Here is a 12,328-nt window from a genome sequence, read left to right as displayed (position 1 = left end):
TCATTTGAAAGTGAATGGCATTTTGAAGCCGCCGTTTTCCCCCTGTGATGGATACCGCCGGCATTGGCAGCATAAATCTGTTCAATGCCAGTGCGTTCGTCTGCCGAGCATTCAAGGCAATAAATGTCATATTCTGAGCACCGCTGTCTAAAATGTAATATAACAGTGAATACCAAGTGTGTCTTTAATGCATTTAAATTAATTTTGGCCACTGCATGTATAGGGGGAGTAATATCTGGGTGCAAATCAAATCAAATTTGATTTGTCACGTGCTCCAAAAACAACAGTGAAATGCTTACTTACAAGCACTTAACCAAGAACAATGCAGTTTTAGGATTTAAAAATAATAATAATATAGGAGCAACAATAAAATAACAGTAGCGAGGCTATGTACAGGGGGTTCCGATACAGAGCAGAGGGTTCCGGTACAGAGTCAATGTGCGGGGGCACTGGTGAGCTGAGGTAATTGAGATAATATGTACATTTAGGTAGAGGTCAAGTGACATGGATAATAAACAGAGAGTAGCAGCAGTGTAAAAATGGGGGTGGGGTGGAGACAATGCAAATAGTCCGGGTAGCCATTTGATTAACTGTTCAAGAGTCTTATGGCTTGGGGGTAGAAGCTGTTAAGAAGAAGCCTTTTTGACCTAGACTTGGCGCTCCGGTAACACTTGCTGTGCGGTAGCAGAGAGAACAGTCTATGACGAGGGTGGCTGGAATCCTTGGCAATTCTTTGGACCTTTCTCTGACACCATCTGGAATTAAGTGAAAAAGTTAAGGGTGCCCATGATGTCCCTTAACGGCTTCATTCAGTACGCAATGGATATCAATGCTAACAGCATTTGTTGAGGTGAATGTTGCTTTCCTCTGCCCTGGCGGCAAAAGGAAAACATCAACCAGCTAATTAGCTAGATACTTAGCTAAACAATGGAAGGTACACAATTCATGGCGTCAAAGCTAGCTGGTTAGCTACTCTGTGTAAGCTACCTTGATGTGCTAGCGTTTAGGAAAAGTTTATAAAGAAGTAACTAAAAGAAAAGTGTTTTATTATAATTTGAAACTATTTGTTTATCCTGTCTTGAACGTAAATTGTATTTTGCAATCTCCCAAAAAGAAATACGATCTCTTTTACAAGATATTCAGTCAGTTATCTCATCCACCAGCCGGCTCTTTCTCTTTCGAACCGTCTGGTTTCACAGCGCCTCAGAAAGGGACTTGAATTGAGCCTATGTCAGGAGCAGGAAAAACGCCTCCACCATTTTCATTGGCTGATCTCTGTCCATCACCATCGAGCATAACCCATCTAGCATAACCCACCATCTAGCATAACCCTTCCACATTGTGGATTTCAAACCGCGAGCATTGCAAGTGATTTAAGTTTAAAAAATATACAGGTTAGGACAACATAGTAATTCCATGCGGCAGCGTTTGAAAATAAACATATAAATTGGACCGGCTCTGATTACAGGATTAGCATTGAAAACGTGACCAGCGGTCTGGAAATCAAGTAATTAAGTAGATCATCAGCTGTAGATCATCTGAAAAATGTTTAAATAAATGCAATAACAGTACAACAGTTATGCTATGTCTTTGCTGACTAGTTACCTGAAATTCACAACAATTGTGTTCCTTTTCCACTTCGATGGCGAACTTTCTGTACTATAACAGTCACTTCCAGTCATTTTCGCTTGCATCACTAGTCCCATTGTTAAGAATTCTTCTGCAAACTTATGGGATAATAGAATCCTCTTGTCCTAACCTGTATATTTTCTACTTAGGGCTAAACAAGGAAGTGAGTTTGGGAAATCGGTAGGGAAAATGTATCTTAAAAATATAATTCACTTATAAACTTTAAACAGTATGCCCAAACTCAGAATAAATTGGTTGCTGCGAAAGAATATTAATATTTATTGGCAATTTCTGAATTTTTCACATTTAATACAGCTGAAGCAGGCTCTCTGTCTCTCCCTCCTTGATTTTAACCCATGCCCCTTTCAAGTCCCACTTTGTTGCACAGTGTTTCCAGGCTCTATATGCAATAGCAATTGAGCCTGGGGATGAGGTTATTCAGTCAGTGAATCAGGCTGTCTCCATGGTATCCAGAGAGTCTTTCTGCCTCACATGCCTTCAAACTACCATAAAACCCTTAAATGATGCCCTTACCTAAGAAAACATTTGAAGGACTCTGAACAATGCTCTTAAACAATTCCCTCAGGTAAGGCACACTTAAGATGTTTTATGCAACCGAATTCAGCACCTCCAGGACCAGAGTGGCCCACCCCCTACCTCTGCTGTACATGGATAAAATAACTGGACAGCTGTCTGGTGACAAGTCCTTTTCCTGTGTTTGCCCCATACTGAGTTCTGACTTGCTAAATAGGTTATAAGTTGAGATACCTCGGGAACATTGGGAGTGCTGCAGAGGGGCGTTGTCAGAGGGGAGTGCAGCTCGAGACTGATGTTTACCTTACCCTGGAATGCTCTATAAATGTCAGCACTGCCAAACACTTAAAGCCAACCACGTTAGAGCCCACCTCTGTCACATTGAAAGGGCCTTTTTAACCGAGCCCCCCACCTGAAGAACATAGCCTTCTTAACCTTCTGTTTCTCCATTGAACTCCTTAGCCAAGTGAGTCGGGCCATTGTGGACTTCTTCGCTAATTCATAAATGTTTCTTTTGTGTGTTTTCTTACAGAGGTAAAAACATGTATTCTCGTCATTGCAGTCTCTCCAAATGTAAGAAAGGATTGGTAAAAATGAGCCACCAACATCTCCAGGTTTTCCAGGGGATTTAGATGCACTGCAACATATTCACACAAACTAGGCCCTCGAGCACTCTAGAAACCCCTGTATTGTATTTTTCTCCAAACTCAACACAGTTGTCTCTGACTCGTAGGATATTCATTTCCCACTGAGAAAACAATTTCTGTACTTACAGCATTAATACAGTATACATCATTTTTTATCAGGTTTTTGCTTTGGCTGAAATATTTTTTTTATTGACATTTGACAATAAAACTCATGAATGCAACCGTTTATGTCCAATTGTTTTGTATTCTTCTTGTAGCCCTGGTTGTCCTGAAAAGAAAATGGTAAAACACTTCATTGTGAGGCTAAATATAAGGGCTGGACATGAAGATAAATTAAAGTCAGATAAATAAAAAGCCAATTTTTGCTGGGGTCTCTTAGATTTACTCTCAGTAGCTAGACTTCCATCCAATTGGCGACAGATTTTCATGCAAATGTTTGATAATCCACACGAAGATAATATGCGCATTTTCCCTCCAATGGTGTGTTTCCACCAAACTGACTTGTTTGTGGAGAAAAATCGATGTGTGTTGAAGAAGTGCACACACATTTTGTTTTCATGTACAGAATAAAAATCTAAGATTCAGTGCGTTTCCATCGCATTTTCAACTCTACCAATAGTTTTGTATGTTTTGTCCCAAAAAACTGTTACTTTAAATAACAAATGTACCTACTCTGGTCTTGACACATGCACTGTAGCTAGCAGATAGAGTGTGGGTAGGCTGTGCTGGTAGGGTAGTCTACATGGTGAGATTATTATGGATAAGAGCGAGAATATTTGTATTTGTCAAACTGTAGTCAAGCATGATCATCATGTCACCAGAATAAGACCCTTGGTAGTTACTGGAAAGGAGCATCAATCTCATAGCGTGCACTTTCACCACCCAGTAAAGATCATCATAACTTCTTTAATCTTTAGCTAATAAACTGCATGGTTTCCCAAGTTGTAGTGGGAGGACCACACACCATTTCATAGTCTGACTCCAAGTTCGCTTCGATATGATGGTTTTTACATCAGAATTTGTGCCTAAATGCATTTCCACAGCCATTTTATACCGACACAAAAATATCCCACCATGTGGAATATGATCTGTAGGCATTTATAAAGTTGTTCTGAAACTTCCTATTTCCATCACAGCTGTTGTTATTTTTCAAACATGGTATGACTTTACTCGCATGAAAATTGTGGATGGAAACGTGCTTAGTATCATTAAGGCATGTGATGTCATTTACAGGCCAAATGGTTGGAGTTATTTCACCACAATTGCTCCCCGTCTATATTGTCCATGCATGCACACAAACACACACCCGTGTGCACATGTAAACACCAACCCAGTATGACAGATTATTGTGAAATAGACACCAATTGCTTATTGGAAATTCACGGCAGTACACAATTTTGTAGACAGTGCATTTCAATCACAGATAAATACAGTAGGTTACTGAAGATAGAAATAATAGGAAGGAGGTTGGTTTGGGGTGGATGGGTGGGCGTAAAACGCTTTTTCATGTGCCTTTCACAAATTTCAAATAATTAATTTGTGTCGATTTCACAATACACTGTGATAGTGTGTTGGTAAAACACACACACACACATGCGTACAGGAAGTCATGGTCTTTCTCTCTTGCAAGCTATGTAACACACACGTATGCATACACACACATTCACTCTCTCTTTGCAAGCAAGCAAGCACACACAACACACATAGTGCTGCGATTATATACTGCATTCATTACTGGTAGTTAATAAGGCCGGTTTCTCAGCAGCATAACAGTATTCATCTCAGCAGTGCTGCACAGTGCTCCTACTTTTTACTGTGGCAGAACATTTCACTCTCTCGCCTAACGGAGTGTGTTGATCATGGATTGCAGATGTCTTGCTCTCACTTCCTGCTGATCAAAAACATTTGGTGCAATTAGGATTTGGCTGCCAAGATCATTACAATAATTACACACAGTTAAAAATCAAATACAGGGATCTGAATCCTGGTTATGTGGTTGATGGACACAGATAAGCCAGCTGTACTACACAAACTTTTATTCTCTGTCATCAAAGTTCCACCTGGGATTAGCTTTAGAAAGTCCATGTACATTGCAAATATTGATCTAGTTGTCCATCTTTCCTCCAGGCCGTTGAACTTCATATGGCTGCAGGGGCAGTATTGAGTTGCTTGGATGAAAAGGTGCCCATTGTAAACGGCCAGCTCCTCAGTCTCAGTTGCTAATATATGCATATAGAAAACACTTTAACGTTTCCAAAACTGTCAAAATATTGTCTGTGAGTATAACAGAACTGATATTGCAGGCGAAACCCTGAGGAAGTGGCTTCTATTTAGAAAACTCTGTGTCCCACAGCCTCCCTTTGCTCCATTTAAAGGGATATCAACCAGATTCCTTTTCCTATCACTTCCTCAAGGTGTCAACAGTCTTCAGACATAGTTTCAGGCTTTTATTTTGAGAAATGAGCCAGAAAGATAACATTGCGTCAAGTGGTCACATGAGTTTTCCTCGCGCAACAGAGTTTGGACAGCTATTGCTATTCCCTCTCCTACTGTGAAATACATTTGCGGTTGATATATTATCGATTATATATTTTAAAAACAACCTGAAGATTGATTATAAAAAACGTTTGACATGTTTCTGTGGACATTATGGAAACTATTTGGAATTTGTCTGCGTTGTCGTGACCACTCTTTCCTGTGGATTTCTGAACATAACGCACCAAACAAACGGAGGTATTTTGGATATAAAATAATCTTTATGGAACAAAAGGAACATTTGTTGTGTAACTGGGTGTCTCGTAAGTGAAAACTTCCGAAGATCATCAAAGGTAAACAATTAATTTGATTGCTTTTCTGATTTTCATGACCAAGCTACCTGATGCTAAGTGTACCTAATGTTTTGTCATGTGATTAATAAACTTACACAAATGCTTGGATTGCTTTCGCTGTAAAGCATCATTTCAAAATCTGACACGGCAGGTGAATTAACAAAAGGCTAAGCTGTGATTTCCTATATTGCACTTGTGATTTCATGAATATAAATATTTTATGTAATATTCATTAAATGTAGCGCTATGCTATTCAGCGGTTGTTGATGACACTTATCCAGTTAACGGGATTGCAGCCATAACAAGTTAACATGACAATGCATGTAATTCATATGCCCTTCAAAATGTCCTTCATAGGGTATTTTCGGATTCATTTTTACGCAATACTGTTGACAGGTTGTTGGGTACCCACACCACAGCGTTCATGAAGCCAAACTCAGTACTGTGAAATCAGGTTTCCATACTGTCCTCTTTGGTAGCTTTTATGTGAATCTTCACCAGTTGCTATCATTAGCTTCTCTACGATTCCCGTGTTTACATATGATGCATGGCCGTTGTAAAAGAGACCCATCTCCCTGCATGCAATTTATTTTCCGAACATTGTCATAATCCCTCTAACCAGCCATCAAATAAATCCATCGCTGAACTTTGGGTTGCAGATGTTAGCCCATGAAATAGGTGTCTTGCTCTGTCAATCTCCTACATTTAAACCCATTAAGGGTAGCAGGCGTCCGGTGAAAAAGTGTTGAAATACGAGGCGTTAGATATGGATCATTATATTTTCATTACAGTGGGGTCATATATGGTGTCTGTGGAGCAGCTAGCTGCATGTTCATAATGACAGGGGAAAAGAGACATTACCCCCACCCAGGAAATGGGAGGGGGTAAAGAGAGCATCTTAGATACAGTAGAGATAATACAGGACAGGATGTATTGTGTGTATCAATGTTTATCAAAGACCAGAGGGTCAAAAGGACAACAGCTAGTTATTTAATGTAGGATGCAGTTTTCATGTCCTCCTGGGACCCAGCAATTAATTTTTGTCCACTCTGAAGGTCATTGGCTTTTGGTCCATATCTTTGTTGCCATACATGCCACTGTGTTAAGTCCTGTTGTCCCTCATTGAGAGGACATTCTGGGCTTTACAATGATATCATATGTGTGGGGGTGTGACCTGGAGCACTATCTTTACCTGTTTTTTTAATGGCTGCCAAACACAATTAGCACATTCTATAGTAGAAGAAGGGCAAGTGTGTGTAAATGTGTCATTTGATATTTGAATTGCTTCAAGTAAGTAAATATCTCAAGAATAGCTTGGTGACTTTTCAGAGCAGTGTAATAATTTGTTCACATTAAATAAGAGCTAAATAGAGCTTCTTAAAAAAATCCTCTGAAGTGGACATCAGGATACACTAACTATGTTTTTTACCTACTATACTGTGTGCTCCCTCTCTGGACTCTCGGTCACCAGGCTGCTCGTTATGGCGCACACCTATCACCAGCGTTACACGCATAATGACACTCACCTGGACTCTATCACCTCCTTGATTACCTGCCTTACATATGTAACTCCCTTTGGTTCCTTCCCCAAGTGTCATTGTTTCAGTTTCAGTTTCCTGTCTGTGTGTAAGCATTTACTGTAATGTTAATTTTTTTCATATTTACTATCAACCGATACCTACAGTGCACATACCATACTAAATAAATACACATTTCTTCCCCAAAATGTTCTTTGTAAAAAAAAGTTTGATGTAATAATAAATAGTAATAATTAAACAACTTGTTTTTGCTGGGTCTCAGGAATGGGGGGTCTCACAGTGTGTTTTTAAAAAGTATTAACTTATCAGTGTTGGTGATAACGTTGACAGGAAACTTTAGGGAAATTGGCTAGTTAGTGAAGGATTCAGTAGCAATGTTATTGTCGGACAATGTGATGAATAGAACAGTTTGTCCAGGGAACCACGGGAGAACAAAGACTGTTACACCTCAGTACCGCCTGAGGCAATAATTATTGTACATTGTCATTTTAGAAAAACAGCTAAAAATAGATATACTCTGTAGGCTTTTTTAAAAACAAAATACTTTCTTAGAAAAACAGAACTCAAGTGACTAATTAGGCACCACCTGAGCTTTTATTAACAAAGAATTGCATGTGAGGCTATTATAACAAAAAAAAAAAAAGTAAATCAAAGGACTTTTTAAATACAAAATTGCTTCAATGAATGAACACTTATACATTGTAATTACATATAGGAGTGCAATTTCCTTAGTGCTTCAAGTACTGTGGTGGCAACATGTTGTGTTTTATGAAGTAGACTGCTGAAAGGAAAATGTCTTATAGTCCTTGAGAACGAATGGATGTCAGAGGCAGTTGAGCAATCAACAATTACTAATTACTAATAATAAATAATGCAAATAAATGGAAAAGTGGGAAAGGCAACAACAATGCTTGTTTTGGTCTCGAGACAAACCTGTTTACCAGTAAAGAGGTAGTCCAGAGCTGAACAGTTGAATAGAAGGAATGGAATGTATAGCTGTAATACTTATACATCAGTCAAGCGTTACAATTTCTGCTTAAATCGAGATTCTGTAAGTATGTGTGTGTGTGTGCCTACCTACGTGTGTATATTGATTCTCCATTCCTTCATCGTGTACAGTTTTATCTGCAAGAATTTCAGCCGGCCGGTACAAGGATGAGCACTAAAGATTGATAATGTCATTGTATTCAGACTGCAGTGGATAACGATGTGACCTGGATTCCCTTGGGGGGAATCACATTATCGGCCTACCCCGAGTCACCTTTATTGGCCAAATACATTTGCATGTGCAGGAATTTGACTCTGTGAAATGGTGCCGCCGCATCAAACAGAATATACAGATGACGAAAAGGATTTACAGATAACAAAATAGACTCAGAATTAACACAAATCCACATGCGCTATGTACACTGTAGCTGATAAATACAGACTGTGCTATAGACATTAAGATATGTAGAAATAAAAACAATTTAACAGGATGATGTGGAATAGGGGAAATATATATATATATATATATGAGAGAGAGAGAGGAGCTTCTTACACTTTTGTTCAAAGAAATGTAACCCACCTCAGGGCGACTGCACGCTGCTGACCTGCCGTGATAGTACTCCGCTGTATTAATTCGACTTGAATTCACTGTTTTCCTCACTGTACCTCTCTCTCGCTGTCTCTCCCTCACTTTCTCTTTCAGTCGATAATTGTCACTCTCTCTCCTTCTCTTTCTGACTTGCTCTCCTCTCTTTCTCTCCCTCTGTTCTCTCTCTTCTCCACTTGTCAAGGTCCTGCCATCCATCTCTTGGAGAGCATGAGTCAAGAGATGAATACTTGACCGTTCAAAGCGACCGTCAGCCAGTCAATGGGTCTGTAATGAATGCATTCTCTTTTCTTCTGAAGACCCTTTCCTTCAGCACATTGAAAGGAAGACCTGTGCTCTCCCTCTCTACTCTCTCTTTGTACTTTGGTGTTCTGCGTAATGCTGCAACTTGATCCCTGTGTTTGACACTTGAGCTGTGAAATTGCTTGTCATGAAGCTGAAATGAAATGGGTTTAGAGATTTCTTTGTGCCCTCTTTTTGACATCGGGATTGGCTGAGGGAAGCTCAAAAGCAGCATCACTCTAAACCTTGGAGACATATGACTCATCTCACCCTTACACTGAGTATACCAAACATTAGGAACACCTTCCTAATATTGAGTTGCACTCCCCCCTTTTGCGCTCAGAACAGCCTTAATTCTTCGGGGCATGGACTTTCCAAGGTGTCGAAAGCGTTCCACAGGGATTCTGTAGACTCCAATGCTGGATGTCCTTTGGGTGGTGGAACATTCTTGAGACACCCAGGAGACTGTTGAGGATGAAAAACCCAGCAGCGTTGCAGTTCTTGACACAAATTGGTGCGCTTGTCACCTACTACCCTACCCTGTTCAAAGGCACTTCAATCTATTGTCGTGCCCAATCACCCAGTTGTGTTCCATGACATTTTCGATCTCTGCTTAGCCGCAATACCCACCTGTTTCAAGATTTCTACTATCATCCCGTGATCAAGAATGAGAAAGTAACTGAACTGAATGACTACAGACCAGTAGAACTACCTTCCTTCATCATGAAGTGCTTTGAGAGGCTAGTCAAAGACCATATCACCTTCTACCTTCCCAACACACTCAACTCTCTCTAATTCGCCTACCACTCTGACAGATCCACGGACGACGCAATCATTGCACTGCACGTTGTCCTTACTCACCTGGGCAAAGAAATGTATATGTGAGGATGCTGTTCATTGACTACAGGTCAGAATTCAATACCATAGTCCAATATAAACTCATTAGAAAGCTCACGGCCCTGGGTCTGAACTCCTTCCTATGCAACTGGGTCCTGGACTTCCTGACGGGCCGCCTTCAGGTGGGGAAGGTAGGCAACATTACCTCCTCCACCCTGATTCTCAGCACAGGGGTCCCACAATGGTGCGTCCTCAGTCCTCTTTTGTATTCCCTGTATACCCACGATTGAGTGGTCTCACACAGTTCCAACTCCATCATCAAGTTCGCTGACGACACAACGGTAAATAGGCCTGATTACCAACAATGACGAGACAGCCCACAGAGAGGAGTAAGGCACTCTGACGACATGGTGCAAGGTATACAACCTCTCCCTCAGCGTTATAGCAAAACAAAGGAGCTGATTGTGGACTTCAGGAGGAATCAGGCTGGACACCGATCCTCATCAACAGACATGGGCGGTACAGGAGCATCATGGCAGAAACTGGAAGACTGGCCAATAGTTTCTAGCCTCAGACCAACACTAGTCAGCTTCCTATTCCCCCTCCCCTCTGCAATGCCCCTTATGGACATTTTCCCCCCACACCTTCTCAAGGGTCACTGACCGTACATGCTGCTCCCACGAGGGACATTCCCCCACACCCCTCAACAGTCCCCCAGAAACCCCAACTGACTTTTACTCCGCCCCCAACCCAACGACATTCATCACTGTTGCAGTCAAATATTTGAGAACACCTACCGTAATTTCTGGACTATTAAGCGCACCTGAATATAAATCGCACCCACTGAATTTTTTTATTTATTTTTATTTTGTACATAAATAAGCTGCACATAAGCCGCAGTTGCCTAACGGTACATTGAAACAAATGAAATTTACACAGCCGTTAAACGAAACACGGCTTGTACTCCTGTGCACTGAAACCACTGAAGTCATCTCCTTCGGTGTCGGAGTTGAATAGCCTGAGAATTGCTTCATCCGATGTCGGATCGCTGCCCTCTTCAACGCGCAGCAGTCCAGCCTTTCGAAACCTGTTGATGATAGTGGATTTTTTGATAATGCTCCACGCTGTCAGCAGCTCTATTTCCTTTTCCAACAGCCAGATCGATCACCTTCAACTTGAAAGCTGCATAATATGCATTTCTCCGTGTCTTTGCCATGATGTGGGTGACAAAATGACTACCGTAATCAGAATGATGGGAAGGTGGAGCGCGCTCGATTTACGTCACATTATGTGACGTGCTCAGTTTTTTGGCGGCATGAATCTTGTGAAAGCGGGAAAAATCCATAAATTAGCCGAGTCATTGTATAAACCGCGAGGTTCAAAGCGTGGGAAAAAAGTAGCGGCTTATAGTCCGGAAATTACGGTACTCATTTAAGGGTTTTTCTTTATTTTTTACTATTTTCTATATTGTAGAATAATAGTGAAGACATCACAACTATGAAATAACACATATGGAATCAAGTAGTAACAAAAAAGTGTATTTTTATATTTTTATAGTTGAAATTCTTCAAATAGCCACCCATTGCCATTGTCACAGGTCAGGGGTTCTTCCTTGAGTGTACTGCCTGTGTTTGCCACTGGAGAGCACCCTTGGGTTTTCTCTAGTATCCAGGTGACCCTGATTGGGCTTATTTTCTCTGTATACATCAATGATGTCCTCTGATCCACGTCTACGCAGATGACACCATTATGTACACTTCTGGCCCTTCTTTGGACACTTACCTCCAAATGAGCTTCAATGCCATTACAACTCTCCTTCCATGGCCTCCAACTGCTCTTAAATAAAAGTCAAACTAAATGCATGCTCTTCAACCGATCGCTGCCCGCACCTGCCCGCCGGTCCAGCATCACTACTCTGGACGGTTCTGACTTAGAATATGTGGACAACTACAAATATCTAGGTGTCTGGTTAGACTGTAGACTCTCCTTCCAAACTCACATTAGGCATCCTCAATCCAAAATTAAATCTAGAATCGGCTTCCTATTTCACAACAAAGCATGCTTCACTCTTGCTGCCAAACATGCCCTCGTAAAATTCACTGTCCTACCGATCTTTGACTTTGGCGATGTCATTTACAAAATAGCCTCCAGCTCTCTACTCAGCACATTGGATGCAGTCTATCACAGTGCCATCCGTTTTGTCACCAAAGCCCCATATACTACCCACCACTGCGACCTGTGCGCTCTCGTTGGCTGGCCCTCGCTTCATATTCGTCGCCAAACCCACTGACTCCAGGTCATCTACAAGTCTCTGCTAGGTAAAGCCCCGCCTTTTCTCAGCTCACTGGTCACCATAGCAGCACCCCCCCCCCTGTAGCACGCTCTCCAGCAGGTATATTTTACTGGCCTCCTTTCCTTCCAGTTCTCTGCTACCAATGA

This window comes from Oncorhynchus keta, chromosome 9, assembly GCF_023373465.1.
Source record: "Oncorhynchus keta strain PuntledgeMale-10-30-2019 chromosome 9, Oket_V2, whole genome shotgun sequence".
NCBI lineage: Eukaryota > Metazoa > Chordata > Actinopteri > Salmoniformes > Salmonidae > Oncorhynchus > Oncorhynchus keta.
Note: the sequence above shows the minus strand (reverse complement) of the source record.